The sequence below is a fragment of the Lonchura striata genome, chromosome 5 (genome assembly GCF_050655825.1).
Source record: "Lonchura striata isolate lonStrDom1 chromosome 5, ASM5065582v1, whole genome shotgun sequence".
Taxonomy (NCBI): Eukaryota; Metazoa; Chordata; class Aves; order Passeriformes; family Estrildidae; genus Lonchura; species Lonchura striata.
Window position 1 is genome coordinate 29,227,704 of NC_140707.1, and position 6,044 is coordinate 29,233,747.

Consider the following 6,044-nt stretch of genomic DNA (forward strand, 5'->3'; position numbering starts at 1 on the left):
CTTGGGTTAGATGGAGCCTGGTTCCTTTAAACCTGCTGGCAGGAGAACACAGGTGAGCTTGGCTGTGCTGTACAGAAATGGGACAAGAGCTCCTGTTTGGATACTGCTGGTTGCAAAGCACAGGACAGACTGCAGCTGAGGTTATGGTGTCCCTGGAGGGTGGCTTTTCTGCAGTGGGACTAAACCAGGAAACACAACCTTCAGGGAATGAGCTGAGGCTCAGGTGGAGCAGGTCAAGAGAGCAACAAGGCTAATCTAGAAGGGACAGTGTGTAGGATAGGCCTGTCCTCTGATGAAGGTGCAGGAGAAGTATACAGGAAGCACAAGGTAGCATCCACAGCTACAACAGAATGAAGCTTGGCTGCACTTAGCTTTCCAATTGTGATAGTCAGACCAGAGCTGAGTTAGGCAATGCTAGAATAAAGGAGAGGTAGACTGGACTCTGTGGAGGACTCATCCAGGCATCAGCAGAGTACAGTTCTTCTGGAAAACAGCTTGGTGCCAAGAGAGAGGAAGGAGAAGAGTGCCAGGTGTTCAGGTTTCTCTCAGAGTGGGCTGTAGCCAGGCCAGGCAGCAGCAGATACCAAGCCTTAGACAGTTCCATCAGTAGAACAGTTCTCCAGGATTTGAGCTGACAGCTTAAGGAAAGGTAAGTACTGTACCCCAGACAAGGATTGTTATCTCCAGTCATTCCTGCTTAGCCATAGCCTCCTTGCATGCATCTGGTTTTCTCCTTGGAGTGACACCAAAGCAAGCACCCAGCCGAGGACACCAAGGTGCAGCAGGAAATCAGAGCAGCTGTTCAACTCTTCTTTCTTCAGCTGACTTGGCAGCAAATATTTGAGCTGGAAGAGAGTCAATGGAAAACATTCTTTTGAGGTGTGTTGTCTTTATCAATAATCTCTTTGAGGCACAGTAAGTCTTTCATAAACCTGTAACTGCTATGGCTGATAACAGTTGCAGTAGATGGTTGAAAGAGCAAAAGAAATAACTAACCTGGCATTTATCTTTTGAATTAAAATATGTCATTCCTTTCTGACTTCTGTCATTAATTCATCACATACTGGAGTAGTGTGTGTACTACTCCAGTAGTGAGTAGTGTCCTACAAGTGACCTAGGAGGACTGTATGGGTTTTACTGTGCATGATCCTGATATGTCCAAAATTCTCCCAAATAAGTTTTTTAACCAGGAAAAGCCTATGTACAAAAATTTTTAAAAGTAAAGGAAGAAATTGTTTGGGAGGAAGAGTATTTTTTTCTCCTTTTTTTGGCTGTAACATTTATAGCTCTTTAACTGTCATAATTAAACCCTTTTCTACTTCATAAACCTGCAGATCTCCAGAAAAATTACCTGTATGTTTCCCACATGCCACTTCAAGATTCTTCTAACCAGTCTTCTAGCTGCCGGGAGACAGATCCAGGTAAGATGCTTCCAACTCCTACAGATATTAATTAAAGAAAAAAAAAAAAAACTGAGAAATGAAAGCCCAGGCAAAGCTCAAATCAGTTTATTAATTCCGTAAAAAATACAAGGGAAAGCCTGATTATGTTCTGCAGGGGATTAAACTGTTTACAGAGTCCTGTCAGTAAAATGCTGTATAATTCCCAGTAAAAGACCTGACTCAAATATGAAATTGAGAGTGAGCCCACAGTGGCTGTGTTCAGTTTCTCTGTTTACTGTGGGCAGGCAGCAATGCTGTAAAACTCAGCACATCCATAGGATTTCTCTGAAAAAGGGAAGGAGATCTCTGTGTTGCACTGAGGAATTGATGGTTCAACATGAACCTACTAAGCTTGATGCCAAAACTAAAAGAGCATTAGATACCCAGTCTGTAAGATTTCCTTCTGCTTGGTACACATCCATGTCCATACTTGACAGTGTCATACTGCTGGGTTTTTTTAAAGGGAAATGAAATCTGATGGTCCTTAAATTCACTATTTTCCTCCCAAGGGAGTGTTTGACCCTTGTCCCAGTTTCCAGGTACCTTGAAAGAATTTGGTTACTGGGAAATACAGAAACCAGGTAGGCAATATGACCATGCCTTTATTCTTCTTGTTGCACATTAGGTCTGCAGACTGAACCCATCCAGAAGTTTTTTTTGGGGGGGCTGGAGCTAAGATCCTTCTGCTTGGTTTGCTCACTGAACACCAGTGCAGTTCTTATCTTTTCCAGACAGGAGTTGGTAGAACAGGAAAATGTGCAAGGGGCAGGAGGGATGCTCAGAGATGAGTACTACAGAACATTTTAAACTCTTTTCTTACAGCGAAGTATTGCATCTCCTGGGAAAGGATGAAGACTCTGAATACATGGTTGCGATCCACTGTGAATACATGGTTGCCATCCACTGTTTCTCAACTAGGTGGCACCAAAAGAAATAGTCCAGTATCACCTGCAAATTAGCAACAGTGGGTACTTTTTTCCCCCACTCTGCGTAGCTCCAATGCTGACTCCTTGCTGTGGAAAGTTTGAGGCCAAAACATAAATGTTGTGTTCAGAAAGTGATTGATTAAATCGGTAGCGAAACAAATCCTTTAAAAAACAAACAAATACAGAAAGCTGAATGCATTCCCATGTGGAAGAGCAAGAGGTTTGGGGCTGCCTTTCTCAGGCAAGAGTTGTATCAGACAGCAGCAACAGAGCATGTAGAGAAACAAAGCAGGCAGAGGCAGCCGATCAGACATCTCTGCTTGCTTTCTCTAGAAAAGCAGCACGGCTGCAAGTTTTGTTTCTGCTGAAGCCCTATGGATAAGAGGAGATCACAGTTGCAAGGGTCAGAGGAGGTGGCTGTTGCTTGAACTTCTCCTCAAAGCCATGTGGCTGAGCTTCATGCCTGGACTGAGAATTCCAGTGGTGACCCAAAGCAAACCAGGTAGCCCTGCTCAAAGTGGGAGACAAGATTTCTACTCTGGACATGTCAAGCTTGAAAATATCTGCTCTGCCCTGTTTTCACTGCATCTCAGGCCGAGTACACAAAGTTCCATGTGCTGGGTTGTGGGAGTCCAGGGCATCCCTCTGGCTGCCCTGAAAGTTCTGGGACCCTGGCAGGGGGTCAGGAACCCCCCTGTACAGAGCCCCGAGAGACACTGTCTGTGATCTCTGCCCATGGAAAAGAGTTTTCAATCTTACAGGATGAATTACAAGCTCTGAGTGTTTGATATAAGTAATAATTAAGTGTGGCACAGGTGCAAAAGTAAAATTTTAGGATTCTAGATAAGGGGTCCAAAGGGGACAAGATGGAGGAAATTGGGTGTGTCTTGTCCTTTTTCTTCTTCTTCATGCCCTCCATGTTCCTCTGTAGTGTTGGCATTTTTCTATTGGTTTAGGCTGGGGACACACTGTTCATTGTAGGTGATATATATTGGCACATTATTGTAAATACAGCACAGGTAGTTTCTGGTATTTAATGTTTGTAACATCCCACTGAGGGCAGAGCCCTGCACGCTGCCCTGCAGGACAGACCTGGTGGAGGGCAGCAGAACATGTTAGAGATAAACAGAATAAACAACCTTGAAAACAGCACAGATGATTTACGACTTCTTCTTTGGCAGCGGGGCTGACAGAGACTTTCTACAATCTCGGAATCATCTAAAATACCACAGATTCTGACACTGGGTCACCTGGTGGGGCCACATCTTGGGGCAGGCCCTGCATGGTCATCAGCTGCTGGGTTGCAAGAGTCCAGAGAAGAGAGACTGAGCACAACCCAGAGCAGTCAGCTGGAAGGTGCTTCTGCCCATGGCAGATGAGATGGATCTTTAAAGTCCCTTCCAACCCATTGTGTGATCACCCTATCCATTGTGTGATTCCATGAGGTTGGGCAGGTTTGATTAAGCTAACAGGACATGAGAGCTTAAGGGATGCTGTCTGCAGACATTTAGTGAGTGACTTGGGAAAACAGCAAGATAATATTTGTCATCTCTTAGCTGCCAAGCTGTCCTAAGTTTTTGTGCTTCTACAACCCTGCCAGCCCTCTGCTTGAAGCAGCAAGGGTAAACCTTGGAATTTCTAAAAGACCCCTCAAATAGCTTAAGAAATTAATTGAGTTTTCCATCCTAATGCAGGAAACATTTTTCCTGATCAAAACAGGTACCAGGGTATGGCAGGCTCACCTGTGGGACAGTTCCAAGGCAGCAGCAAGAACTTAAAGCTTTGGATATGAACAGGATCACACAGTGATCTGAGTAACCCCAGATGTGTCCCAGTCATGCTGTCTCTGCCAGATTTCTGCCACAGGCCAGACTGGTCTTCTGGTGGTGTTTAGCATCACAAGGTTTAGAAACAGCAAATCTGCATGTCCAGCAGAGAGTGGGACTTTTGCAGAGGGTGGCTGCAGCCCCTCTGGAGTCATCCATCTCTCCCTGTTGTGTGAAGAAGAGACCTGGCTGATGGGCCTAGCTGGTTAGGCTTCTAATTCTGCTTTGTTGGGCTGATGGAGAGAAGCTTTAGATTACAGTGAGAAGTAGGACAGGAAAGCTGGATGAGGGAGGTAGTAACAGGATAGCCAGGGGAGGACATGAGCTTAGGTATGAACCTTCACCTTGCTGCTTCTTCAGCCACGTCTTCAGAAGATTTTACTTCCTCTGGAAGCAGCAATGGTTCAGGACAAATGTCTTTGGGTTTTTTCCCTCCAGGTTGGAAAATAATGGAAATCACTGTGATTCTTAGCATCTCCTAAAGGCCAGAGCTGAGAGCAAGCATGGCTTCTGATATGGATTGCAGCTGCTCCCTCTCAACATTGCAAGTTTCTGTATCCTGGTGTCTGCACAGCCTTCATGTATTGCAGGAGCATTAGGCTGAGTGACAGTCCTGGTGAGGCTTTCATCCTGATGCATTGAAAGGAGCAAGAAAACACTGTGCCTCCCCCTCAAAAATCCCCACACCAGATGATTTGGTGAGGCTTTCATCCTGATGCATTGAAAGGAGCAAGAACACATGGTGTTCCCTTACAAGAGATGATTTCTTTGCAGTCTGGGCAGAGTAAAGAAAATCCTGCTGCTTAAACAGGCTATTTTGTGACAATGGCTGTGCACGAATGATGGCTGGAAGGCAGAGGCAGTCACAAATGGATCCATCAGCTTTTTGGGGTCCTAAAATAACATGGCCCTGGAGGACCTGGCTGCAGCTCTTGGTGAGGCAGCAAGCCCATGATTTGTGACTCTCCCTGAGGTCCAGCTGTTTCACCCATGGCAGGGTGACAATATCCTCAGCATCCACTTCATCCTGGCAGCACAAAGCCATCCCACCTTTCTGCCCCCCAAGAAACAGCCATGCAGGTTACTGCCAATGCAGATTCCTCACAGTTGTTTGTCAGCTGCTGAAAGGGGAGATGAACAAACAAGCTGCGAAAGGTGAGGAATACTGAAAAATTCTGGAGCAAACTGCATTCTTTGGCATCCATGTGCACTCTTGGGCCATACTTGCAGGGGAAAAGAGTGATCAGTGCCCTGTAAATCTGACACCCCCTCTGCATGGGGACAGATGCATATGGTGGGAAGCTGTTGGTTGTTTTCTCCCTGGGCTGAGGGGGAATGCCCTGCTGAAAGGCTCCCAGGGCAATAGGTGGCTGCAGCTGCAGGCTCCCTGCCAGCAGCTCTGCCCAGAGTGGGATCTAGAGGCAATCTCACAGCCAAGACAGCGCCATTCATCGGCACTCAATAAACAAAAGTGCCTCACTGTTTTGTCCAGGAGATAAGCGTGGAGGGCATGAGATTGCTTTCCCTTGTGTTGTCTGTGCTGAGTGTGGGAGCCTGTGTTGGCTGCCAAAGGAGCTGAGGCATTGCTGCTGTGGCACATGCTGTGGACAGGCAGGGGACAGGGCTGCTGGGTGTCAGGCAGCCCCGAGGCTGGAGCCTCAGGGGTACTGGGCACTGTGAGATGCTGGTGCTTACTGGAGGCTGCCAGCACTGCAGGATATGTTGCACAAGCTGGGCTATTGTTTAAGCCAGCTCATGATATGTTACTCATTAGAATGCCAGGGTCAACCCAGTTGCTCTAAAAGTCACTTAAAAAAGGAAGAAAATTCTACTCTTTTTTTTTTACACAC